We start from the raw sequence: 26409 nt of genomic DNA on the forward strand, positions 1-26409 counted from the left end.
TACTCAGAATCAATCTCGTGAATCTCCACTGGACTGCCTCCAATGCCAGTGTGCCTTTCCTGAGATAAGGGCACCCAACTGTACACAGTAATAAAATTGTGGGTTTAACAAGTATAGTTTTAGAAAGACTTCCCTATTTTCATACTCCATTCCCTTTGGAATGAAGGCTGATATTCTATTTCCCTTCTCAATTACCTGCTGAAATTGCATGCGAGTTTTATAGTTAAGTGTTGGAGGACCTCATTGGAACCATCCCTACAGTGTAGAAGAAGGCCATTTGGCCCATCGAACTTTGTGCAATTCCACCCATCCCTACATGCCTCACATATCTACCCTGCTAGCCCACATGACACTAAGCCTACAATTCACCATCCAGCACATCTTTAGACACTAAGGGGCAATTTAGCATGGCCAATCCACCTAACCTACACACCTTTAGATACTAAGAGGAAATTTAGAATGGCCAATCCACCTAACCTGCACATCTTTGGACACTAAGGGGGAATTCAGAATGGCCAATCCACCTAACCTGCACATCTTTGGACACTAAGGGGGAATTCAGAATGGCCAATCCACCTAACCTGCACATTTTTTGGACTGTAGGAGGAAACCAGAGCACCCGGAGGAAACCCACACAGACACGGGGAGAATATGCAAACTCCGCACAGACAGTGACCCAAGCTGGGAATCGAACCTGGGTCCCTGGCGCGGTGAGGCAGCCGTGCTAACCACTGCACCACCTGCACAAATATGATGGGCTGAAGGGCCTCTTTCTGTGCTGTAAAACTCTGAGTGCATGACAGAACCAGGGCAACCTGGTTGACTGTGAACTGTCCTCTGCAAATGGCCTAGCAGCCAACTCAGTTCAAGGCTTATTCAGGCTGGGTGGCCAAAGCTGGACAATGGCACTGATTTTCCCCTTGGCTTGAGCAGCAGTTTTCACCTCCGAGCTGCTGGTGGCGGTGTAGGTGGGAGGAGCTGAGTCCCTCCCACCCCTGAGACCAATGCGTCCACTCTTGGTTCTCTGCCTCGCCTCATTGGCATAACCGTGTCCGCCGCGGGACCGGCCCGTCCCTGCCAGGTGACGGCTCTGATTCCGATTGGTCGGAATCATCGATAGAAAGCGAATCTGATTAGTGCGCTCGGCTGTCAATCAGGATCCGTCACCAACTCCCTCCCCTCCTGGCGGGCCCCACGTGAGGCCCCAAGTGCTAATTGGTTGGTTTGAAATAATGCGGGGCACTATTGGTCCAATGGGTCGTCAATCAAGGAGGGCGGGCAGCTGATTGGTAGAAGTTACTGTCAATCCAGGAGAGCGGGCGGCTGATTGGTAGAAGTTACTGTCAGTCAAGAAGAGTGGGCGACTGATTGGTAAATACTACTGTCAATCAAGAAGAGCGACAGGCTGATTGGTAGAAGCTACTGTCAGTCAAGGACAGCTGGCGGCTAATTAGCCACGGGCTGTCAATCAGGGCGGGCAGTCTTCAATTGGCCGAGGTGGGCTGGACCTCTGGGGGTGTGTAAAGCGTCTGATTCGCCACGGTAGACGCCACTCAGAATACCTGATTGGTCTAGGGGCTGTCAGTCAAAGGACTTGGCGAGTGTGATTGGTCACTGGCAGCCAGTCAGGGCGGGCGAGTGTCCGATTGGTTAAGGTGACCGTCCCTCAGCAGGTGCGAACATCTGATTGACGAGGGTGGCTGTCAGTCAGTGAGGGGTGGGCGGGCGATTGGCTGAGGAGGCTGTCAGTTAGTGAGGGGCAGGCGGCCGATTGGACAAGACTGCTGTCAGTCAGAGCTGGGGGTGGGGCGCCTCGGGGCGGCCATTTTACGGCAGCGAGTCAGAAGGTGAGAGCGAGCAGGAGAGGGACGGTAAGTGACTGGAGGTCGGTGGCGGTTAGAACCGGGGAGGGGGCGAGATAAACCCTCCTCCCCTTTAACTCCCACCCCTCCTTTCTCTACACCCTAGTTATGGATGTAACGGGACATTCTGCACTCTCTCCTTTCCTTCTCGGTGAACGGTATGCTCTGTCTATACAGCGCGCAAGGAACAATACTTTTGAATGCTAATATACGTGACAATAATAAATCAAAATCCCCCAAATATTCCCCCTTCCTTTACCCCTGAAATCGCCCCTTCTTCCCTGATAATCCCCCTTCCCTCCCTGAAATCTCCCCTTCCTTCTCTCCGTTCCTTTCCTCACTGACATCCCCCCCCCCCCCCCCGGTTCCTTTCCCCCCCCCTTCCTTCTGCCCCTACCCCTGAATGCTCCCCTCCCCTGAAATCGCCCTTTCTTTTCTCTCCAATACCCCCCCCCTTTTCTCCCCCCCATACCTCCCTCTTCTCCCCCTTGATATCGGGGGAGGGGGGAGTGAAGGAAGGGGGAAATGGAAAGGGGGATATCGCCTTCCTTTTCCCCCGATATCGCCCTTTTTCGTTTCCCCCCCCATATCCCCCTTTCTTGTTTCCCCCCCCAATATCCCCCTTTTCATTTCCCCCTCCCAACCGATATCCCCCTTTTCATTCCCCCCCCCACCGATATCCCCTTTTCATTCCTCCCCCCCCACCGATATCCCCCTTTTCATTCCCCCCCCACCGATATCCCCCTTTTCATTCCCCCCCACCGATATCCCCCTTTTCATTCCCCCCCCCACCGATATCCTCCTTTTCATTCCCCCCCCACCGATATCCCCCTTTTCATTCCCCCCCCCCCACCGATATCCCCCTTTTCATTCCCCCCCCCCACCGATATCCCCCCTTTTCATTCCCCCCCCCCCACCGATATCCCCCTTTTCATTCCCCCCCCCCACCGATATCCCCCTTTTCATTCCCCCCCCCCCACCGATATCCCCCTTTTCATTCCCCCCCCCCACCGATATCCCCCTTTTCATTCCCCCCCCACCGATATCCCCCTTTTCATTCCCCCCCCCCCACCGATATCCCCCTTTTCATTCCCCCCCCCACCGATATCCCCCTTTTCATTCCCCCCCCCCCACCGATATCCCCCTTTTCATTCCCCCCCCCCCACCGATATCCCCCTTTTCATTCCCCCCCCCCACCGATATCTCCCTTTTCATTCCCCCCCCACCGATATCCCCCTTTTCATTCCCCCCCCACCGATATCCCCCTTTTCATTCCCGCCCCAATATCCCCCTTTTCGTTTTCCCCCCCCCCGATATCCCCCTTTATCCCTTTATATCTTTATTTTCCCCTTCTGCCTCTTCCTGCTTTTTCCCCTCTTGCTTTCCCCTCCCTGATCCCACTCCATTTCCCTGCCCATCCTTTCTTTCCCCCCCTCCCCCACCTTTACCCTCATTGCTCAGTCAACTGTCAAAACATGCACGAAATGTGTTTGAATCAACATTGCTGCAGCCCATGAGAAGCACCCAATCTGGGTTTCCAATACAGAGATACATAAGTTCAAAACGCTAACTCTGCTTCTGTTCCCACAGATGCTGCCTGACTCGCTGGGTTTTTCTGGCAGTATTTTTCTGTCTCGCTACTCCAGCCTTTATGGTATCCTGCTTTTAAGCTTGTGCAATTTCCCTTTACTTAAGTCTTTTACATGTAAAAATTAAAGTTATATGCCGTCAAACCATTATTTATACACATTGGTCACAGCGTGTTTCAAAACGTTATGGAAGCTCTGAAATTTAAGTTGGGTTGGCACAGTGGTTAGCACCGCTGCCTCAAAGCGCCAGCGTTCGATTTCCAGCTTGGGTCACTGTCTGTGTGGAGTCTGCACATTCTCCCAGTGTCTGTGTGGTTTTCTCCAGATGCTCCCGTTGCCTTCCACAATCTGAAAGATGTGCTGATTAGATGCATTGGCCATGCTAAGTTCCCCCTCAGTGTAACCTTGAACAGGTGCCCGAGTGTGGCGACTAGGGGGTTTTCACAGTAACTTCACTGTGGGAATGCATACAGTGTACTCACTGATGTGGCTTCAGTGAAGCTTCCCCTCAGCTTAGCCTTATACTTTGCCTTTTAGTCTCTCTTCATGATGCTCCGGTTTCCTCCCATGGTCTGAAAGATATGCTGGTTAGGTTGCTTTGACCCCAACTGGCGCCAGAATGTGGCGACTAGGGGACTTTCTCAGTAACTTCACTGCAGTGTTAATGTTAACCTTACTTGTGACACTAACAAAAAAAAGCTTCAAATATGCAGAGTCCACGCAGACGATGACCAAAGCCAGGAATGAAAGCCTGGTGCTGAGAGGCAGCAATCCAAATGCTGCCACCCCTACTGCCCCCCCCCCCCACTGTTAAATGCTTTCGGAGAATTTGTGTTGAATTGTTTCTTTTTTCTTTTCCAAAACTAATTTGTTGCAACACGCTAAAATGTATCTACTTGAACAATGAAAGGCCTTTTATAAGCAAATATCAACGATAACCCACTAGGCTGCGTAATGTAAGGGATGCGCCTCCTGATGTTGGATTTCTTCTGTTCTCCCCTCTTCAAATGGAAAAATTCCAGCAGCTGAGCAATGATGCGTCGTGACTCATGTCCGCTCGACTGCAAGGTCTACGTGGGTGACCATCTTGGGACCAACCAAGACCGAGCTGGAGCGTTCGTTCAGCTACTACGGGCCTCTACGCAACGTCTGGGTTGCACGTAACCCGCCGGGCTTTGCGTTTGTCGAATTCGAGGATCCCCGCGACGCAGCGGATGCCGTACGTGAGCTGGACGGCAGGTAGAGAGTGTGCGTGCGTGTGGTTTAAGGCGAGCACTGTGTATTGTGTACTGAAAGGGAGGTGATGGCCTAGTCGCTAGATTATTAATCCAGAAACTCAGCTAATGTTCTGGGGACCCGGGTTCGAATCCCACCATGGCAGGTGGTGGAATTTGAATTCAACAAAAAGAAATCTGGAATTAAGAGTCTACTGATGACCATGAAACCATTGTCGGAAAATCCCATCTGGCTCCCTAATGTCCTTCAGGGAAGGAATTCTGTAGAATCCTGAAGGTGCAGAAGGAGGCCATTTGGCCCATCGAGTCTGCACCGATTACAGTCCCACCCAGGCCCTATTCCCATAACCTCTGCATATTTACCCTGCTAATCCCCTGACACTAAAGGTCAATTTAGCGTGGCCAGTCCACCTAACCCGCACATCTTTGGACTGTGGGAGGAAACTGGAGCACCTGGAGGAAACCTACGCAGGCACAGGGAGAATGCACAGACTCCGTACGGTGACCCAAGCCGGGAATTGAACCCGGATCCCTGGCGCTGTGAAGCAGCAGTGTTAACCACTCTGCCACCCTAATTTGGCTGTCCTTACTCGGTCTGGCCTAGGTGTGACTCCGGAGCCACAGCAGTGTGGTTGACTCTCAGCTGTCCTGGCAATTAGGGATGGACAATAAAGGCTGACCAGCCAGTGACGCCCATGTCCCACGAATAGATCTCAAATTCCTGATGCCGTACCAGTCCCAATTATGAAGCTTTTAGACACCTATTTGGTTACTTTCAGCATCTGGAGACTGGAATGTAAAATAGCAGCAGTTTGTGTGAATTATATTGATAAGAAACTTAATTCCAGAGACCCAAAATCATAGAAACTAGAAGCAGGTGTAGACCATTCGGCCCTGTAAGCCTACTCTATCATTCATTTTGATCATGGCTTATCATCGAATTCAGTATTCGGATCCTGCCTTTTGCCCATATCCCTTGATCGCTTTTAGCCCCACTAGCTATATTTAATTTCTTCTAGTGTTCGTGCTTCTCAAATTACCCTTCCTCATATTCATGGACCTGGGCAGGGGGAGGGGGGTTGTAGACATTCAATACCCTCAGGGATATGGTTTAAATCCCCCGGTGGGATAAGCTGTGCTCATGTGTTACCCTTATACCTGAGATTTTGTTTCTTGACAATCCTATAAATGTTTAGTTTAGTGAAGATTGATGCGGTCTTGAACGTTTCTGTCAATTTATAGTTCACCAACCGTCAGTAGAAGTTTAGTGCTTCGGCACGGTGGACAGCACTGCAGCCTTTCAGCGCCAGGGACCCAGATTTGGTTCACTGCCTGTGTGGAGTGTGCACTTTCTCCCGTGTCTGCATGGGTTTCCTCCAGGTGCTCCGGATTCCTCCCACAGTTCAAAGATGTGCTAGTTATGTTGATTGGCCATGCTAAATTACCCCTTAGAGTCAGGGAATTGTCAGGGCAAATATGTGGAGTTGCGGGGATAGAGTTAGATGGGATTATTGTTAATGTAGGCTCAGTGGGCTGAATGGCTTCCTTCTGCATTGAAATCATTCTATGATTTAAATCTCTACAGTGCAGAAGGAGGCCATTCAGCCTATCGAGCCTACACCAACAACAATCCCATCCAGGCCCTATCCCCTTTACCTCACTTCACACTACTAATCCACCTGACATCCGTGTAACACCTAAGGGGCAATTTAGAATGGTCTACCAACTTAATCAGCAGATCTTTGGACTGTGGGGGGGAACCGGAGCACCCAAGGAAAAACACACAGACACGGAGAATGTGCAAACTCCACACGGACAGTGACCCAAGACAGGAATGGAACTCGGGTCCCTGGAGCTGTGAGGCAGCAGTACCAATCACCATGCTGCGCTATGATATTTTTTTTCTGAGCTCAGCATTTGGCTTTTGTGTATACCCATTCCTCTTGTCCCTTCCAGAGAACTGATTCCTATCAAGCCCTGGTTCCAGTAGTGCTGACTGCCTCCCAGCACCTCACCTAAGTGGCTATCTTTATGTACAAACCTGAGCAGAGAGTGTTAGGCTGTTGCACCCAGGTTCCTGTTCTAAGCTAATACCACGTAGATCTACTTTGCAGTGAATGTCCCTAGTAGCAATCTGGGAGTCATGCTTCCTGTGCAGCCCACAGGAAGGCCAAAACGTTGCCTGATTTCATGAAGAAATTAGATGTAGCTCTAGGAGCTGAAGGGATATGGGGGGATTAGGATATTGAATTCGATGATCAAAATGAATGTGGAACAGGTTGTTCAGCTGCTGCTCTGGCAGAGATTGGCAGCACAGTGGTTAGCACTGCTGCCTCACAGCGCCAGGAAGCCAGGTTCAATTCCCGGCTTGGGTCACTTGGAGTCTGCACATTCTCCCCCTGTCTGCGTGGGTTTCCTCCGGGTCCTCCGTTTCCTCCCACTGTCCAGAGATGTGCGGGTTGGGTGGATTGGCCACGCTAAGCTGCCCCTTGGTGTCAGGGGGAGTAACAGGGTTAATTTCTGGTATTGCGGGAATGGGGCTTGGGTGGAATTGTGGCTAGCGCAGACTCGATGGGCTGAACGGCCACCTCCTGCACTGTAGGGACTCTGAACAACCAGAGCACAGACTGAAACTTGAACCAGGGAGTATCTGCCTTGTATGCCTTGGTGCCACCAAGATGTTCCTGCGTTCTGAAATGTTTGAACTTTGCCAGTAGTGGAATTTGGAACTATCTCGTAGGGTCAAAGTGCAGGTATGCTGTCATAACCCTTGAGTGTTGGTGAGTGCCCCTCTCCCGTCACACTGAGGTTCAACAGCATCGGGAGAAAGCAGGAACATTTTTTTGTTTCCGTTCCTGTATCTCCAGCACAGCTGATGCTGATCTCTGGATTGCAGGACGTTGTGCGGAGTTCGTGTCCGAGTGGAGCTGTCTTCTGGCGAAAGGAGGAAGCGCTATCGTGGGCCACCGCCACCCTGGACCCGACGGCCACGTTATGATGAGTACCGTCATCGCAGTCCACAACGTAGACGCTACTCCAGGTGAGGGTGAATCCAGCGACACTAACCATTCTCTCTTCCCCCACATGCACGCTTTCCTGCCCCAGTCTAAAGGATATGTATGGAAGTTGGAATTGGTAAGGGATGGACAAGATCCCCATACCCGAGGCCCAGGAGCTGCAGAGTTTTAGTCACGGTTGGTGGGGTGGCGGGGGGGGGGGGGGGGGGGGGGGTGCGGTGGGGAGCGGAGGAGGGGTTGGTGATTGTGGGCACTGAAATTATGAAATCACGTGGGATAGAAACATATAACTGAACTGTTGCGACCCCTAAGGAACTATTGCGCTATCGTATTTGGGAACCTGAATATTTTGATACTGCCATCCTGATCAGTATACTTGTTTATGTATTGGCAATACACAGGCCTTTGGTTTACAGCTGCACAAATTTGAGACCTTCGGTTTTACATTAGGTTAAGAGGGTACGATGGCACAGTGGTTAACACTGCTGCCTCACAGCGCCAGGGACCCAGATTCAGTTCCAGACGTATCACTATCTATACGGAATTTGCATCTTCTCCCTGTGTCTGCGTGGGTTTCCTCCCACAGTCTAAAAGGCATGCTGGTTAGGTGCTCAATTCTCCCTCAGTGTACCTGAACAGGTGCTGGAGTGTGGCGACTAGAGGATTTTCACAGTAACTTCATTGGAATGTTAATGTAAGCCTATTTGTAACATTAATAAATAAAATGTAAACTTCATTTCAATTGCAGTGACTGAGGATTAATGGAACTTGCATTTTTTTGGAAATAATCCTGGAAGCTGCTACAATGCTTTGTAAAGTAGCCCCCTTTTCCCATTGAGTGCACAGATGTACTACTGCATTGCTTTAATGTTCAGCAATCCCTGTCCATTGCTGTTCCGTAGACTCACTGAACCTCCCTCAACTTTGAGACATTATACCCATTGGTGACACTGGACAACTCCCAGCTTGGGTCACTATCTGTATGGAATTTGCACATTCTTCCCATGTCTGCATGGGTTTCCTCGGGGTGTTCCAGTTTCCTCCCACACTCCAAAGATGGACAGATTAGGTGCATTGCCCACACGAAATTGCCCCTTAGTGTCAGTGTACTAACTAAGGTGAATGCATGGGTTATGGGGATTAGGATTGTGGTCCGTGCAGATAGGCTGAATGGCCTCCTTCTGCACTGTAGGGATTCTATGATAAGCTCACCAAGTGTGTGGTTTAATACCATAGGAGGAATCCGGAGTAACCAACATGAAAGACACAATTATTTTAGTAACATGGAGTAATCTGATTTGAAACCTGCTGGTAAGTTTCTTCATCAGGTTGCCTCACGTGCATCGTGAGTTCTAACTCCAGCCTTAGGACCCTGTGAATCGGCTTTGGAACACTTGAAGGGACCCTGGATGTAACTGCACTGCTCCTTCAAAGTAACTGCTGGAAAGAAGGGTGTTGTTGCTGTACTATAGGATAACTCGCCCTAAATTGAACAAAATGCATCACTTTTTTTGTTTATTGGAATTCTAATCCAGCCCCCTCCCACCTTTGTTTTAAAAAAAAACCAAGAATGCTTCAACTGTATTCTTAACAAGAGTCTAACAGAGCACATGGTGCAGTAGAGGAACAGCAAAACACTTCTTTGCAAATGGAAGGCTTTGGGTGGTCTAAAGCACTGTGCCAGTGGTCACTGCATCCTCTTATTTTAATAATATCTGTTTAAACGGTGTTAATGGGAGAATAGACGACATTAACTCTCCAAAACGTAAGAATATACAAGGTTACAGTGGCACAGTGGTTAGCGCTGCTGCCTCACAGTGCCAGGGACCTGGATTCGATTCCAGCCTAGGGAGACTGTCTGTGTGGAGTTTGCACGTTCTTCTCGTGTTTGTATGGGATTCCTCCGGGTGCTCCGGTTTCTTCCCACAGCCCAAAGATGTGAAGCTTAGATGTATTGGTCATGGTAAATTGACCCTTTAATGCCTAAAGATGGGTAGGAGGATTATTATAGAATCCCTACAGTACAGAAAGAGGCCATTCGGCCCATCGAGTTTGCGCAGCCCACAATCCCACCCAGGCCCTACCTCCCCAACTCCATACATTCACTTGCTAATCCTCTTCACGCTAGGGTCAATTTAGCATGGCCTATCGACCAAACCCGCAGATCATTGGACTTTGGGAGGAACCGAAGCCCTGGGAGGAAACCCTCACAGATACGGGGAGAGCGTGCAAACTCCACACAGGCAGTGACCCAGGGCTGGAATCGAAGCTGGGTCCCTGGTGCTGTGAGGGAGCCGTGCTAACCACAATGCTGCCATAAAGTGAGGTAAATATGTGGGGTTACAGGAATAAGACCTGGGTGCTTTGTTATCAGTGTAGGTCACGCTGTGGGGTTGTGACAGTGGAACGGAACTAGTTAGAGTGCTTTTTCAGAGATCTGTGCAGACTCGGTGGGCCAAATGGCCTCCACCTGTGATTACATGGTTTTTGAGCACTCCCTGTAAGTAACGTTTCCAGATCTGTTTCAAGGCACCAAGTGTTCAGAACCATAAATCACAATGAAAGTCAGTTAATTATTTTCCATCAGAACCTTGATTATTGGCTGGAAGTTGGTAGTGTTTAATAATGTAAGCAGTGTAGTAGTGATGTTCTCAAGTGCCAACACTTATTGTTGCTGCACTCTGTGTTATTGACATAATAATGTTTGTACAGGACGATGAGTCATTGATACTCTTGCTTCTAGTCCAGAACAAATGATTTGGTCATCAGCTGATACTGTGGCATATAATCCACCCTGGGTGATTTCTGCTTTTTCAGGATGGTGCAAATTTGGGATGCATTTTCTATCTGAGTGAAATTAACAGGGCTGGTGTGCATGAAGTTAGACAGGAAGGATCAGCTGAGGGTCTCCCCCCTCAATTCCCGAAGGCTGCTTGGTTGTCCCCCACTGAGAAGTGTGTGCAGACATCGGGTGAGGTTACAATCAAACTAAGCTGTGGGCAGACATCACAGTCAAACGTTCTGAAACAATCTGTTCACACTTAAAGATGTAGCAGCCAGCCGTGGAGCTGTGCTCGAGGAAAGTCAGGATGCCTTTTAGGGAGAAAATGGGCCCCAGAAAAAGATTAAATTAGGCTTGTGAGAATTGGTCTCTCGCTCTCCCTTGCTCCCCTGCTTTATTCTGCGTGTAAGGAGTTGATTTCTTGAGAGTAAGCTTGCAGTGTATGCCCCAGGTGAAGGAGAGAAACACAACTTTCATTTCAGATAAAGGAAGAAGGTGGAAGAGAGAGGGGTGCATGGGGTCCTTAATTATGCTGGCTGCTTTGCTGAGGCAGATGCTGTCAGACCTGCTGAGATTTTCCAACATTTCTGTTTTTGTTCCACTTGAGACAGTTCCAGCTTCACTTGAAGCCTGGCTTTTAACCTTATTTCAATTTCTGTTTAAGGTGGCTTTTCTTTTAAACTTGTTTGTGTTGTCCAGGCTTCTGACACTGTGCACAGGAGGCCAGAGCAAGGCTGTGAAATTGTGGTTCTACCCTGCTCTATTTTGGACAGAATTCCTGTGGGAAATAACTTCTTGACTTCTTTAATTACCGTGGGTGTACTCAAGACTGGAAAAGTTTTTTTAAAGTTTATTTATTAGTGTCACAAGTAGGCTTACATTAATCCATTCAGCCCACCAAGTCTGCACCGACCACAATCCCATCCCAACCCCATCGCCATAACCCCACTTAGTTCGGGGGCTTAGTAGGGTAAATAAGGGCCAATTTAGCATGGCCAATCCACCTAACAGGCACATCTTTCGGACTGTGGGAGGAAACCAGAGCACCCGGAGGAAACCTACGCAGACACATGGGTAACGTGCACACTCCACAGGTGGTGACTCAAGCCAGGATTTGAACCCAGGCCCTTGGTGCTATGAGGCAGCAGCGCTAACCACTATGGTGCCCCTGGAATGTCTGCCATGGGGATGTAGTCCCCTACTCTAGGAAAGTGCACTTCTGATTCACCTTGTCCTTGTTCTAACCCTGGGGTTTTTAGTAATGAGAAAAAGCAATGTGAATTTTGTTTTTATTAAAGAGGACACCTGATCCTAACCAAACTGTGGCTTTAAAGTACTTTCAGGAGGTTAGAATCATTCACCTGAACCTTGATCATCCCAGTCTTTTGCCCAAAGCTACAAAAATAAACCGCTGTACGTATTACCGGTTACCTCTGCCAAATTATGCCAGTTTCCCTTCTCACCTTTCTCAATTGTCTCCTGTTGCAACAGGACAGCAAGTTTAGAGAGAGTCAAGGAGCTACACTCTTCAATGTGTTAAGATAACAATGTCTTTTCCTTTAGGATATCTTATGGGTTGACCTTTTAAGGATATGGCTGTAGCCTTTTAGTCATGTGGTGTACTGTTTAAAAGTTCTACATTAAAGGCGGCATTGTGAAGCTGATGCATTCCCCATGCAACAGTTCAGCTGAATTAATGTTTCTGTGTCTATGTCGGATAAAAGGTTTCTGGCTTCTACATTATCTGATTCAGAAAATTCTGCAAATTTATCTATCGTTGTGATTTGTTACACTGTTTTTCATACACAAATATTTCAGGGCCTTTGTGAACAAATCCTTTGTCTTAAAAGAATCCAAACTTCCACAATGTTGCTAATTTTTTTTTATCAGAGGCCGCAGTTCCACATGCTGTATTTTTCAATGGCCATTCTAAGAATGCTGACTGGGCCAGTGCTCCCTTTGCTTAATGCTCACTTGCATATTTAGCCATGATGTGCGCCACGGTTGTGACTGATCATGCCACAATCGGCAAAGGTTGCTAGTTAACGATTAACAGCAGAAAACCTGGCTGAATCATATTCGCCCCTTTTGTTTATTTATCTGTTCGTGTCACAAATAGGCTTACATTAACACTGCGACAAAGTTACTGTGAAAATCCCTTAGTTGCCAAACTCCGGTGCTTGCTCAGGTACACTGAGGGAGAATTTAGCATGGCTGGTGCACCTAACCAACACGTCTTTCAGGCTGTGGGAGGAAACCTGCACAGATGTGGGGAGAGTATGCAGGCAGTGATCCAAGCTGGGAATCAAACCCAGCTCCCTGGCACTGAGAGACAGCAGTGCTAACCACCCTGTCACCTAGAGGTATAAAGGCTAGCAGAGGACTTTTATTTCCCCTAGCTGAGACCGATTAACTCATCACAGATCAAGGATCAAACTTGGGACATTACCACTCGCTGGAGTTTTAATATGGAACACGTTCCAAAGGTTTTTTTTGGTTTTCTCCTTGGATTAAGAGCGGGCCTCGTGGTTTCGAGTCAGATCAAAGGTGGCCTTTGAGAAGCAGAAAGGAATTGGCCCTGATAATTTACTGTCCTTGTGTATCAGTTTAATATCATTGCTTGAGTCGGACCAGTCTGCAGCAGACTTTCTTGTTGGTTCTGAACTTGCTTTGCGATTGATCTGTAAATAAATGTTCAAACGATAGGCTTGCCGTTACGTGCACAGCATGGTCTTCGTACTCTTACTCTGTGACTGCCTTGAGTAATGTGAAAGAAAGCAGTTTCTTGAAATTGTGGGGAATTAATAAGGATTTCAGGGGTTGAAGTTTGCAGCGATGACAGAGACTGATGTTTCGACTCAACACTGATCAAACTGATGCATTAGAATTTATTTGGCTTTGGATGATATTAAATCGGAGTGGGGTGATATTTAATACTGATGCGTATATTTAAAAGTTAAATGAAATGAAGTTCTGTCGTGCTTGGTTAGATAGTAACTGGTATTTCTATGCATTTTTTTTCTTTTGATGAAATGTGCAGTTGAAACCCACGCACTCACCCCCTACCCCCCTCTCAGAGAGCGTCCACTACTCCGAGTCTGCATTAGCCAATCAACTGGTTGTGTCTACATCAGGGGGAATCAGCGCGCCCCAATCTAAACAACGGCTCACACCGCAAACATCCAGCATTCACGTGTGTCTGTGAGTGTGTGCGACTGAACCACCAACCGCTCGACCGGCAAGTTTGGGTCCTTTTTCCTGCGTACCCCAGCACGCTGTTTTATACATATATAAAAAAAATCAACCATCCCTCCTCTACTGTTTCTGCCGGCGGCCCGTAACGACCAAAACAGCCAACGGGGGAAAGCACAAAAAAAAAATAACCATCTGAAATCCTCTCGCTCCTCGTCAGTGGGTTGCCTGTCAGCCTTTACAAACCCACGATCTGCATCGGCAGTGATCTGGTACCGACGCACTCTACAAGGGGGTTGCTTCGATTGGTCTGCATGCCAATACATAGCAGATAAATTAATACCTTTTTTTATTTTTAATTCTACAACGTGCATGAATCCAGTTTGTCAGGGTCCCTTTTTTTTTTTACCCCCTTCTTCCTCCCCGCACCATCGCAAAATGCCACGCTCTGCGGACATCCGTAGATTTGTATTAATGTTGACTGTTCTAGTAAGTTTTTTTTTAATCTGCTTTTTATGCTTTCGTTAGACAATTCGATCAGTGTTCCTCCCGTCGCCACTTTTCTGTTCTTAGCTAATTTATTTTCTCTCTCTCTCTCTCAATCTCCTCCTTTCCCTCTGGGATCCTTCATGCCTCCATCCAAGTGTTGGTCGCTGTGAACTCAAACCCGCAATTTCTGGAATGTGAAGAAATTCGTTTTACGTTGAGCTTTGACTGTTCCTTTTTTTTTCCCTTTCAGCTGTGGGAGAGAAACTCAGTTTCTGTGTATCGTAGAATCCCTGCAGTGCAGAAGGAGGTTATTCGGCCCATCGAGCCTGCACCAACCACAGTCTTGCCCATGGCCTAACCCCATAACCCCACTTATTTACCCTACTAACCCCCAACCCTAAGGTGCAATTTAGCATGGCTTATCAACCTAACCCGCACATCTTTCGAGCGTGGAAGGAATCTGGGGTTTCAGTTTATTAGTGTCACAAGTAGGCTTACATTAACACTGATGAAGTTACTGTGAATATCTCCTCGTTGCCACACTCAGCCCCTGTTTGGGTACACTGAGGGAGAATTTTTAGCATGGCCAGTGCACCTTAACCAGCACATCTTTTGGACTGTGGGAGGAAACAGAGCATCCGGAGGAAACCCACGCAGGCATGGGGAGCACGTGCAAACTCCACACAGGCAGTGATCCAAGCCGGGAATCAAATCCAGGTTCCTGGCACTGTGAGGCAGCAGTAGTGCGAACCACTGTGCTGCTGTCTGTAGATGCACAGCCAAAGATCATCTTGGATCCCAATGGAGGGTCCCGCTGAATGTTTCCATTTTCTTTTTATATGGCTTTCAGCTTGCCCAGGTAGTTTGGTTTGTGTTCTGACACCAGTTTAGATGTGCCTAAACCAATCTGGAGAGTAACCTTGCAAGGCGACTTGTTATCTGGAGATTGTTCCCTGTCTACCCTCCCATAACCCCAGTCAGCAGGCCTGTTATAAATCCAGCTCTGAACGTACCACCAAACCAGCTGTGAAATATTCTTCGGATGGAATTCTGTTTTTCTTCCTACACCATGGGTAGCGCGGTGGTTAACACTGCTGTCTCTCAGCGCCAGACCCGGGTTAGGGGGATTAGTATCTGTGTGGAGTTTGTACATTCTCCCCATGTCCGTGCAGGTTTCCTCAGGTGCTCCGGTTTCCTCCCACAGTCTGAAAGATGTGCTGGTTAGGTGGACTGGCCACGCTGAATTGCCCTTATAGTGTCCTAAGATATATAGGTTAGGGGGATTAGTGTATGTGTAGAGTTTGCACGTGGAAACCGCCACAGATTTGTGGATTTCCTCCCACAGTCCAAAGATGTGTAGCTAAGGTTGATTGGCCATGCTAAATTGCCTCTTACTGTGCCAAGGTATAAGGTTAGGGAGATTAAGGGGGTAAATATATGGGATTTTGGGGATAAGACTCGGGTAAGAGTTGGCGCAGATTTGATGGACTGAATGGCCTGCTTCTGTGTTGAAGGGATTCTGTGAAAATGAAATGGGTCAGAAATAATGGCTGCTGATCGGATTATCCTAGTTTAAACCCCTGTTACTGGTCATCCTTTGCTTTCCTGCCCCCTTTGGAGAAGGTACATGACCTTCATACGTCAGCTACCTGAAGTGACACACATATTTGAGGGCCTGCACGTGTATCTCTGTTTTTAGTTGTGTGTTTTTACAGCATTCTGGAGGATCCCTAGGGAATTGTAACTGGGCTAGGATTGACTTGCTCTTCTGCCTAAGCAGAGAGTGTAAATGTCGTTGAGGTTGGAGTTTGATCCCATAGTCCAAGCACGTATAAAACATTAACTACCATTGGATTTACCTGTATTTCCCGCTGCCTTTCTGATCTGCGTGATTACATAGAAACTAGAGTAGGAGTAGGCCCTTCGAGCCTGCTCCGTCATTCATTTTGATTATGGCTGATCATCAAATTCAGTATCCCAATTTCCCACCCATAATCCCTTGATGCCATTAACCCTAAGAGCTATATCTAATTTCTTCTTGAAATCACACTGTTTTGTCATAGTGAAAATGACCTAAGATCTCGTTAATTGATTGGCTAGTTGGGCGAGAATCTGTGTTTGAAGATCCCCAACTCTGCAAAGACCACCTAAACCTGGTCTTGGGAGATGACCCTTGTGAGAAGGCGACTAAAGCTAATGTGTTGAGTGTGTGTGTGTGTGGTTACAAACAATGACCCAGATGCCCATACTCGTGGGATATCACTTCCATTAGAAACAGCCAGTTCACTAGTTGGATCTCAATAGCTTTTTACTAATGAGGGGCAGAGGACAGAGTACCTAACCTTTCCCTAGTTTAAGATCAAAGATTTAGCATTTCAGAGGCTAACTTAGGGAAAATGTAATGGTAGCATTAATAATGGTTAAATTCAGTATAGGGCAGGAAGTTGAAATGTGAGTAATAATCATTCAAATAGCTCTTGTATCCCAACTTTTATTATAAATTCCCAGGTAGGTGCTACTCAACTTGAGCCATTGCAAGAGAAAGGTTACTGGAGTTCTCCCACTGAGGAATTGGCGTGGGATTTTCTGGTCGCATTCGCCCCTAGACTGGAAAGTCCCACTTGAGATCATGTTCCACATGCCACACTTCCTGTGGCGAGCAGGATGGGAGAATTACGTCCTTAGAGTAAGTAGTGGTGTTGAGGGTATAACAAGGAGTAGCAGTGTCAGATGGTATCGATTCCAGTTTGAGGGAGGAAAGTTCAGAGGGAAATGATCATTGGGTTAGCAATAAGATAGCAACAAGGAGGAGAGCAGTTTGCTGGCCCTTATAAGGCATAAGCACTAGAAGCAGGAGCAGGCCATCCCCCTCGAGCCTGCTCCACCATTCAGTAAGATCATGGCTGATCTTTTTGTGGACTCGGCTCCACTTACCCGCCCGCTCACCAGAACCCTTAGTTCCTTTACTGTTCAAAAATTTATCTAATCTTCCCTCAACATTCAATGAGGTAGCCTCAACTGCTTCATTGGGCAGGGAATTCCACGGATTTACAACCCTTTGGATGAAGATGTTTCTCCTCAGCTCAGCCCTAAATCTGCTCCCCCTTATTTTGAGGTCATGCCCCCCTATTCTAATTTCACCCACCAGTGGAAACAACTGCCCTGCTTCTATCTTATCTATTCCCTTCATGATCTTACACGCTTCTATAAGATCGCCCTTCATTCTTCTGATAAGGAAATGTGCCTGGCCATGTCTGTTGGTAGCAATGGGCAGTTTGCAGTTCCTAGGACAGCAGAAATGCATAGATTCGGGGATTAAAATGACCTTGGAATAACTTATTGGCTCCTCAAATGGTCTGAGGCTACTCATGACTACACCCGGCACTGGGCTTTGTTGCAAACAAGGGGAAGGCACTCGGGATCGTTTTGCCTCATCCAAGAGGACAGTTAGAATGTAGTACAGTACAGGCCTTTCGGCCCTCGATGTTGTGCCGAGCTACGTCCGAGCCCAAAAATCAAGCTATTTCACTCCCTGTCATTCTGGTGTGCTCCATGTGCCTATCCAATAACCGCTTGAAAGTTTCTAAAGTGTCCGACTCCACTATCACAGCAGGCAATGTATTCCACACCCCAACCACACTCTGAGTAAAGAATCTACCTCGGACATCCCTCCTATATCTCCCACCATGAACCTTATAGTTATGCCCCCTAGTAACAGCTACATCCATCCGAGAAAATAGTCTCTGCACGTCCACTCTATCTGTCCGCCTTAGTTGGCCCAGAATTATTTTTTTATAATGCAAGTGGAATCTTGTGCCAATGAAACACCACTAAATGGTCATAGTGCTCTTTCCTGGAATAAGAACCTAATATTTCTTTGATTTAGTTTTCGAAAGGGTTGTTGAACGGTGGTTGGCCAAAGGAATGATTTTGATTGGAGCTGAAATGCTATCACCAATGAATCCCCTCAGTTCATTGAACTTTTAAAAAGGTGCATCCCTATCTAATGGATGAATCCAACCAAACATTTTTTTAAAAAGTTGTTCTTCTCTGCACGTATTTGCAGGCTTATTCTGAGGGAGCACTGACAACATTTAGTGGTATTAACGTGGAATGCTGCCTAACTCTGGTGTGGGTTGCATCTAGAGCACTCGTGATATTTTTTCAGTTCTTGAGGGGTTTTCCTCCACCTTTTTATAAGCTCCCTCCACGTTATTGTTTCCCCCTCCCCACACCCCACCCCACCCCACCTGAGTGACAGGGTTTCTGGCACTTGACAACAAGTGGAGTGGCCTGATACTTTTGTTTAAATCTTGTCCTGTATGCTCCCCAGCAGGTCTCGATCCAGAGAGAATCGGCGTCGCGAGCGGTCAATTTCCCGGGACAGAGACAGACGCGAGCCATCGAGATCCTTCTCTAGGTCACACAGGTTAGTAGCTTTGTGAAACTTGTCTTGATGCAGGTTCCTGCCCCTCAGCAGAGAAATGCTCTGGCGCAGCAATGAACCGTCCTTTGCTCTGTATTGGGAAAGGGATTGCTGTAGTCAACACTGTCAGATACATAGGGACCAGCAACACGGAACCCTGCAACTTGCCCCCTTTGTTGCTATTGTGTTTCTAATACAATGATCACTTATCCTCCTGAACTTCTCACGTAAACTGTGATTAATAAATTCCTACAATTGATCTCTGCGGATTTTTTGGGGGATTGAGGGAGAATAAAGTACATCAGTCGGAACTTTTCCTTTGTCACTATCTAGTAGTCTGTGCTGTAACGGGCTCACACATTGGAGTATCAGCTGTTATCGTAGAATTCCTACAGTACTAAAGGGACCATTTGGCCCATTGAGCCTGCACCAACAACCATCCCACCCAAGCCCATAACCCCATGCATTTTACCCTAGCTAGTCTCCCTGACACTACGGGACAATTTAGCATGGCCAATCCACCTAACACATCTTTGGACTGTGGGAGGAAACCGGAGCACTCAGAGGAAACCCACGCAGACGTGGGGAGAACGTGCAGACTTCACACACAGTGACCCAAGCCAGGAATTGAACCAGGGTCCCTGATGCTGTGAGACAGCAGTGCTAACCACTGTGCTGCACTGCTGCTAGGTCCTTCAGAAAAGGAGAGGCAAAGACGGACAAAAAGCAGTTGCATCTCTTGGCACAAGGTGGGCATGCAAGATGGCTGCCGATGTCTTTTTGTGCATGTGCAGAAGTCACTACTATCATTTGCAAGAGATAACAGTGTTGTTTGATCTTATTTGATCAAATAAGATCATTTAACATTAATTTATTAGTCAGAAGTAAGGCTTACGTTAACGCTGCAGTGAAGTCACTGTGAAATTCCCCTAGTCGCCACACTCCAGTGCCTGTTCAAGTCAGTGCACCCAACCAGCATGTCTTTTGGACCATGGGAGGGAATAAGAGCACCCAGAGGAAACCCATGCAGACATGGGGAGAACATGCAAACTCCACATAGACCATAACCCAAGCCAGGAATCGAGAGCTGTGAGGCAGCAGTGCTAGCAGACATTTTGGAGTAAATATTTTAAAATGTTGTCGTCGTCGTGCTTCTGACAAGTAAAAAATATTACCTCTCCTCCCACTTTCGTTGTTCTCCATTGCCACTCTAGCGCCAAAGAAAAGTTAGATAATTTGCTCTCGGACCTCAGCTAGGTTCCTGTGAGCCAGACAACTATTTAAGTGTTTAGGGATGACCTTTCTGCTCCAGTTCAAAGTTGCACATCAGCTTATACCAAACACAGCAAGTTAACTCTGCTCAGTCTGTCTCAGAATATCAGTATGAGTGCACCCTAGTACGTTTGTCAACTTGTATGAGCTTGATGGTGTGTCAGCCTTAATAAGATTTTGCAGCCTGTGTGAAGTGTAATCCTGTTGCTGTCCTGACACTTGCATTGTATTTCTGAAAACTCACGGACAATGGCGAAACTGCCATTGGGTAGCACAGTTGCCTCACAGTGCCACGGACCCGGGTTCGATTCCCAGCTTGGATCACTATTTGGAGTTTGCTCCTTTAATGTCCCAAGATATATAGGTTAGGGGGGAATAGGGAGAGAGGATTGGTGTAGACTTGATTGGCCTCCTACTGTATTGTAGGATTTTTGTGGGACACCATGGCACATTGGCACAGTGGTTAGCACTGCTGCCTCACAGCTCCAGGTACCCAGGTTCAATTCCCGCTTGGGTCACTGTCTGTGTGGAGCTTGCATGTTCTCCTCGTATGTGTGTGGGTTTCCTCCGGGTGCTCTGGTTTCCTCCCACAGTCCATAAGATATGTTGGATAGGGTGGACTAGCCATGTTAAATTCTCCCTTGGGACAGGTGCTGGAGTGTGGTGACTAGGGAATTTTCACAGTAACTTCATTGCAGTGTCAAATGTAAGCCTACTTGTAACAGTAATAAATAAACTTTTAAACACAGCGGCAGGGATTCTGAGGCTGTCTGCAGCAGGGTTTGATCCAGTGGCAGACTGAAGTCTGCCTGAGCTTGCCCCTGACCACTTGTTTGCTGTAATTGTTGAGCAATTTGCTGCTGATGAGTAGTTTGCTGTGGGGTTGTCACAACAAGCAGCAGAGTACATGCCGATGAACAAATGGTAACGAGGGGCCTGTAATTAAAAACAATTGAGGCAAATTAAGAGTTTGGTTCTGCTGCACAGCGTGAAAATTATATGGTTATGTTGACAAAGAACAAGTTCTGCCAACTGCTTCCACGTGGCAACAACCTTGGGTACTTTCCAACTCTCAGGGTGGAATGGAGCAGAGTCAGGAGGGTGCCTCTCTCTCTCTTTTTAAGCATGGATTAGTGGCACAATTGCCTGAAAATTGGTTTGACTCATTCACTCGTGAGATTTTGAGAACCTGTCGGTATCATTCTGCTGATTAGGACTCCGTAATGGTTGGTGGCACAGTGGTTAGCACTGCTGCCTCAAAGCGCCAGGGACCTGGGTTCAATTCCCAGCTTGGGTCACTGTCTGTGTGCAGTTTGCACATTCTCCCCATGTCTGCATAGGTTTCCTCCGGGCGCTCCAGTTTCCTCCCACATTTTGAAAGCCATGCTGGTTAGGTGAATTGGCTGTGCTAAATTCTCCCTCAATGTACCCCAATAGGTGCCAGAGTGTGGTGACTAGGGGAATTTCACAGTAACTTCATTGCAGTGTTAATGTATGCCTTAATTGTGACTAATAAATAAACTTTGGGCCATTTGTCCAACCCTGGCTGTTTTTGCTTTACTATTGGCAGTCTTACCTTCAGTTGTCTAGTCTCCCAAGCTTTGAGATCCCTCCATAAACCTGTCTGCTTTAAAATCCACCTGTCAAATTTTATCTTGACATAGGCGACATGGTGGCACAGTGGTTAGCACCTCTGCCTCACAGCGCCAAAGACCCAGGTTCGATTTCCACCTTGGGTCGAGGTTCATCTCCTTAAGAGACAACGCCTTCCTCTGCGAAGTCTGCATATTCTCCCCTTGTCTGCGTGGGTTTCCTCCGGGTGCTCCGGTTTCCTCTCTCAATCCAAAGCTGTGCAGGTTAGGTGTATTGGCCGTGCTAAATTGCCCTTGATGTACCATGATGTGTAGACTGGGGGGGATAAGTTGTGGAAAATGTGTGGAGTTATAGGGAATGGGCGTGGGTAAGATACTCTTGGAGGGGCAGTATGGACTCGATGGGGTGTATGGCCTCCTTCTTTACTATATAGGGATTCTATGTCTGTGAAGTTGGAAGTTTTAATGTGTTGAAAGCATTCTATAAATGTGAGTAATTCGCAGTATGGCCTTTAAAACTGACCTCCAGAATGCTTTCCTGGCCAGGAGTGCTGAGCCATCAATGACTAACCACCCACTATCATACTAAACAATCCAAGACACTCGGCAATCCCATCAGTGAACCAGTCAATGACTGTAAGCCAAGACACCACTTGCAATGTGCACCAACTTCCAATATATCATATATATTCAGCACAAAGTAACTGGAGGTCCCCTAGTACGACAGTTCAGGGGGAGATCATTTGTTCCACTGAGCCTGTACCAACAACAATCCCACCCAGGCCCTAACCTGTAACCCCGTGCATTTACCCTACTAATCTCCCTGACACTTAAGAGGCGATTTAGCCTGGCCAATCCCCCTATCTTGCAAGCCTTTGAACACTATGGGACAATTTAGTATGGTCAGTCCCCTAACCTACATGTCTTTGGACACAAGGGGCAATTTAGCATGGCTAATCCCCCTAACCTGCATGTCTTTGGACACTAAAGGGCAGTTTAGCATGGCCAGCCCAAACATCTTTGAACTGTGGAGGAAATCAGAGCACCCAGAGGAAGCCCACGCAGACACATGAAAACGAGCAGACCCCATACTGACAATCACCCAAGGCTGGAATCAAACTTGGGTCCCTGGCGCTGTGAGGCAGCAGTGCTAACCACTGAGCCACCCATAACACTGGAAACTGTTGTAATGCTTTCATAGTTCGAGAAAACCCAGGTCATGTCTGAAAGGAAACTCTTCAACCCCATTTTGTCTATGTTTTCGTGACTGATGTCTTTTTGTCCCCTCTCCTCTCTCTTGCAGTCGCTCCCGGTCCTTAGAGAGGAAGTAGTATCTGCGATGGGGACAGCTCTCCTCTCCACACCACCTCAGCAATGAAGAACGTCCTCCTGAAATGGTGAAGATCGAAAAGCAGCAGCGAGGTGGGGGGAGGGCTGTAACCTGTTTAATTCCAATTTGGAAAGACGAGCTTCAGTTTGCAGCTCCACTATTTTTTTGAAACCATTTTTTTTAAAAAGCAAAGACAAAAAAAAAATAACTTGTGACACAAAAGCTATGAAACATGCTCCTCCCCCAGAAAGGAGACTGGTGTTTGAACAAAACCTCCTTAATTGGTTAAACAGTTGTTCAGTAACTTGTTTCTTGTACATATCCCGTGACCTCACTTGCCTTTTGCAGACTTCCCCAGCACTGTAACCTGCAAAATAGACGCAGCGATGAAAAGCTACTATAATGGGGAGTAGAATGCTTTAAGCAGGCTTACTCCAAATATCCTAATTCATACTTCTGAACTACCGTGTTTCTTTGCGTGTGACCCTTGAGGGTCTTGAGTTTTGAAGAAGGGAAGGCAGCTTTCCAATGCGAGGAAGTAGAGAGTATGCCATCGTTGGATCTGTCAGTGTTGAGTTAAGTGAGGCCAATGTTTTGGGCATTGAGGCAGCCGATGGGAAGGGTGTTCATCATCTAATAGTCCATCTCGGTGCAGTGGTTTAGGACGATATTGGGTTCTGGTGAGGGAGATCTTTACCAGCGATTGTTACTATACTCAGAGGCATAAACCTAATGGGACCACGTATGTTGTTCTTGTGTATGGGACCAGGAGTGTGAAGCGTGCTGAATTGCCCCTTAGTATCCAAAGACGTGCAGGTTAGGGAGACTGGCCATGCTAAATTGCCCCTTGGGATTAGCAGGGTAAGTACACAGGGTTACAGGTAGGGCCTGGGTGGGATTGTTGCTATGCCACTGTCCGGCAAAAAATTTAATGTTTGGTGGGTTTTTGCGATCATGGGAGTTTCCCCTTTTCCGTTAGGCACAAGCGGCAGCTTGGGAACCCGGATAAGTGTTGGCGATTCCAAACCCTTTAGGCAAAAACCCCCACGTGCTGTAAAGTAGCTGACCACTGTGACGTTAGCGACAGTCAGCCTGCCCGCTGAGGGCCTCCTTCCCCAAGCAGCAAAGTCCACCCCCTTCAGCTACTCTACCTCCTGAAACCTTTCCCCTGATCTTCTCTGCAAAGGAGTTGATGACTCGGGTCTGGGAGCAGACTGGGCTCTGACCACTTGCAGCTTGAAGGCAGCCCTCTCGGGCTCAGCTGATGCCATTTGACTACCACAGCCTAAACAACTCGCCAATGTTCGCTTTCCTAGTGTTTTTCTCCCCAATCTACAGGAGCTCAGTTCAAAACCTTTCATCTTCCCTTCCAACTGGTGCTGATACGGTGGTGTAAAGGTCACCCCTGGCTAGCTGTGCCACTGCTGCCTCCCCCGCTAGGATTTCATTCCAACAACAGTTGCTGACAGTGATCGTTTGGCTGCAAGTGCTCCGTGTACATGTTGCACCTCGTTGCTGGCCACTTGATCTTTTCTTTCTGCTTGGGTTGGTGCTTGGGCTGAAGGGATGATGAGAACTGACACGCACACACAAAATAATCCAGTGGTGCAGAAATCCCAGCATAGCCGTGGATTTTGCTTTGATCGGGTTAGTGCACGATTATTGCTTTGGCGTGACGTCCCATGGTCCCATTTCCCCAAGCCAATTCCCTGAGGATTGGGCTCCTTGAATGTTGGCAGTAGGTGGACGTTAGATCAGTGAATCCAGTGATCTACTAAACAAGAGCAGTTGGCGAAGGAAAGGTTGGTACTAGAATTAGTCAGCCAGCCCAATTAGACACAGCCTGAATAGCAACCTGGACTCGCAAGCCAATTTCCATAGCAGCAGGACCAAGCCACTCCAGCAGCTGCGTTAGAGTTTTATTTGTGCAAACCCCCTATCTTTGCCCACCCCCTCGCCTCTGAAGTCGCCACAACCGTGAATCTTGATGTCCAGTCCATTTTTGAATAGCGTTTTGCTATGTTGGGAGTGAGATGTGTCGCCTACTACGGTTCTAAAGACGTACGTGACACCTGTCACTTTTTTGTGAAACTGGAGCATATTCTGACATTCCCCAGCCAGCCTGTAGTCTGTGTAGCTTTACTGTTATCGGAAAGGCCCCCTCCCCACCGTCCCTGACTCAGCCTGTTTGAATGCTATTCCAAAACACTGTAGTCCGGCCTGCCCTTAAGTTGGCAATGCCTCGATAATGGAGTGAAATTGAGTTGTGTCTAAACCGTTGTTTTATCGCAGCAGTGTTTTGTCATTGGAGCTGGGGCTGGCACGTTTAGAAGGGTAGAATTTCTGCAGCGAGGCACTGTGCAGAGGAACGTGCTTTCAACTGCAGGCCAATTTTGGATTAAAAGCGTATAATTAAAATGGGAGCAGTTATCCTCACAGCGTTGCTCCCCCTTGTTTCCAAGTTTGCTTATTAAGCACCATGTTTACTTATCGCGGTAATGGATTTTTTAAAGCAAAAAAAAAGAAATTGACTGTCTTGGTACTCGGGAGTTTAGGCTGTATTATGGTGCACTGGCTGCGACAGCTCTCGTTAAGGAGAAGTACTTGGAACTTGTTTTTTTAAAAATGTATTTACGAGACCTCCTACACTGAGGCAACTTAACCTCACCCTGTGCAAAGCTTTCCAGGAGCCCGCATATCCAGGTGCACCTTGTACAAGTGTTTCTTTCCTTGCTGTTGTGCAGGCTGTTCATTTTTGTAAATGGATTCAGTGCCAGGTTAAGTATTAGAATGCATTGTTGATGGGTCCCTGACATATCACCCGTGCTGAGGAGGTGGCTCTTGATTGTACAGTTGAGATTATTTTGTGACGTTGGCATAGCCCTTCTGATGTCACTGAAAATCTACAACCAAACTGTTAACTTTTTTTAAAAGGATTATTGATATGAGCTGGTTTGAAGTTTTGATATCAGTTTTTGTTTTGGTTCTGTGTTTCTGCATAAAAGTTATTAAAATCCCAGCTGTCTTTTAGTGCGTTGTTTGTGTGTGGTTTATGTGCGAGCCAGTTGATCTCTTGACAAGCTACCCCGAGACACAAGGGAGGGAAACAGGCGTCACCTAGTGCCCCATATGTCCTCCAAGTAAGATGTCTCTCAACACCAGGTTGAAGTCCAAAAGGTTTACTTGGAATCACAAGCTTTCGGAGCGCTGCTCCTTAATCAGGTGAGTGCAGGTCGCTTCACAAACACGGCACATATAGACAAAGACATAATCGCAAGGTAATTACAGATTGTGAGTGTGAAGAATTGTTGGAATGTAAGTCTTTACAGGTTCACATTCACAATCTGTAATTACTTTTCGATTGTGTCTGTCTATATATACCATGTTTGTGAACCTACCTCTGCTAATGTGACAGGGACAATGGTCTGAAACCTTGTGATTCCAAATAAACCTGTTGGACTTTAATCTGGTATTGTGAGACTTCTTACTGTGCCCACCCCAGTCCAACGCTGGCATGTTCTCTAAGCATCCAGATTCCTGCTGTGAATACTGCCTGCATAACTGGATATCGCCAATCTGGAATACTTCCCTAATGGCATTATGGGACAACCCACAGCACGTGG

General features: G+C 47.4%; 1 pseudogene across 1 annotated transcript; it reads left to right on the plus strand.

Moving 5' to 3' along the window:
* The first annotated feature begins 1807 nt into the window (after nucleotides 1-1807).
* Nucleotides 1808-25816, plus strand: LOC145361492 (serine/arginine-rich splicing factor 3-like; annotated as a pseudogene). The gene is made up of 5 exons (XR_013889845.1): nucleotides 1808-1871; nucleotides 4474-4690; nucleotides 7583-7726; nucleotides 18500-18595; nucleotides 22760-25816. The product of XR_013889845.1 is annotated as a serine/arginine-rich splicing factor 3-like (transcript).
* The last annotated feature ends 593 nt before the right edge of the window (nucleotides 25817-26409 follow it).

Source organism: Carcharhinus amblyrhynchos, chromosome 35 (assembly GCF_965287045.1).
Source record: "Carcharhinus amblyrhynchos chromosome 35, sCarAmb.v2.hapA, whole genome shotgun sequence".
In the NCBI taxonomy this organism is placed as follows: Eukaryota; Metazoa; Chordata; class Chondrichthyes; order Carcharhiniformes; family Carcharhinidae; genus Carcharhinus; species Carcharhinus amblyrhynchos.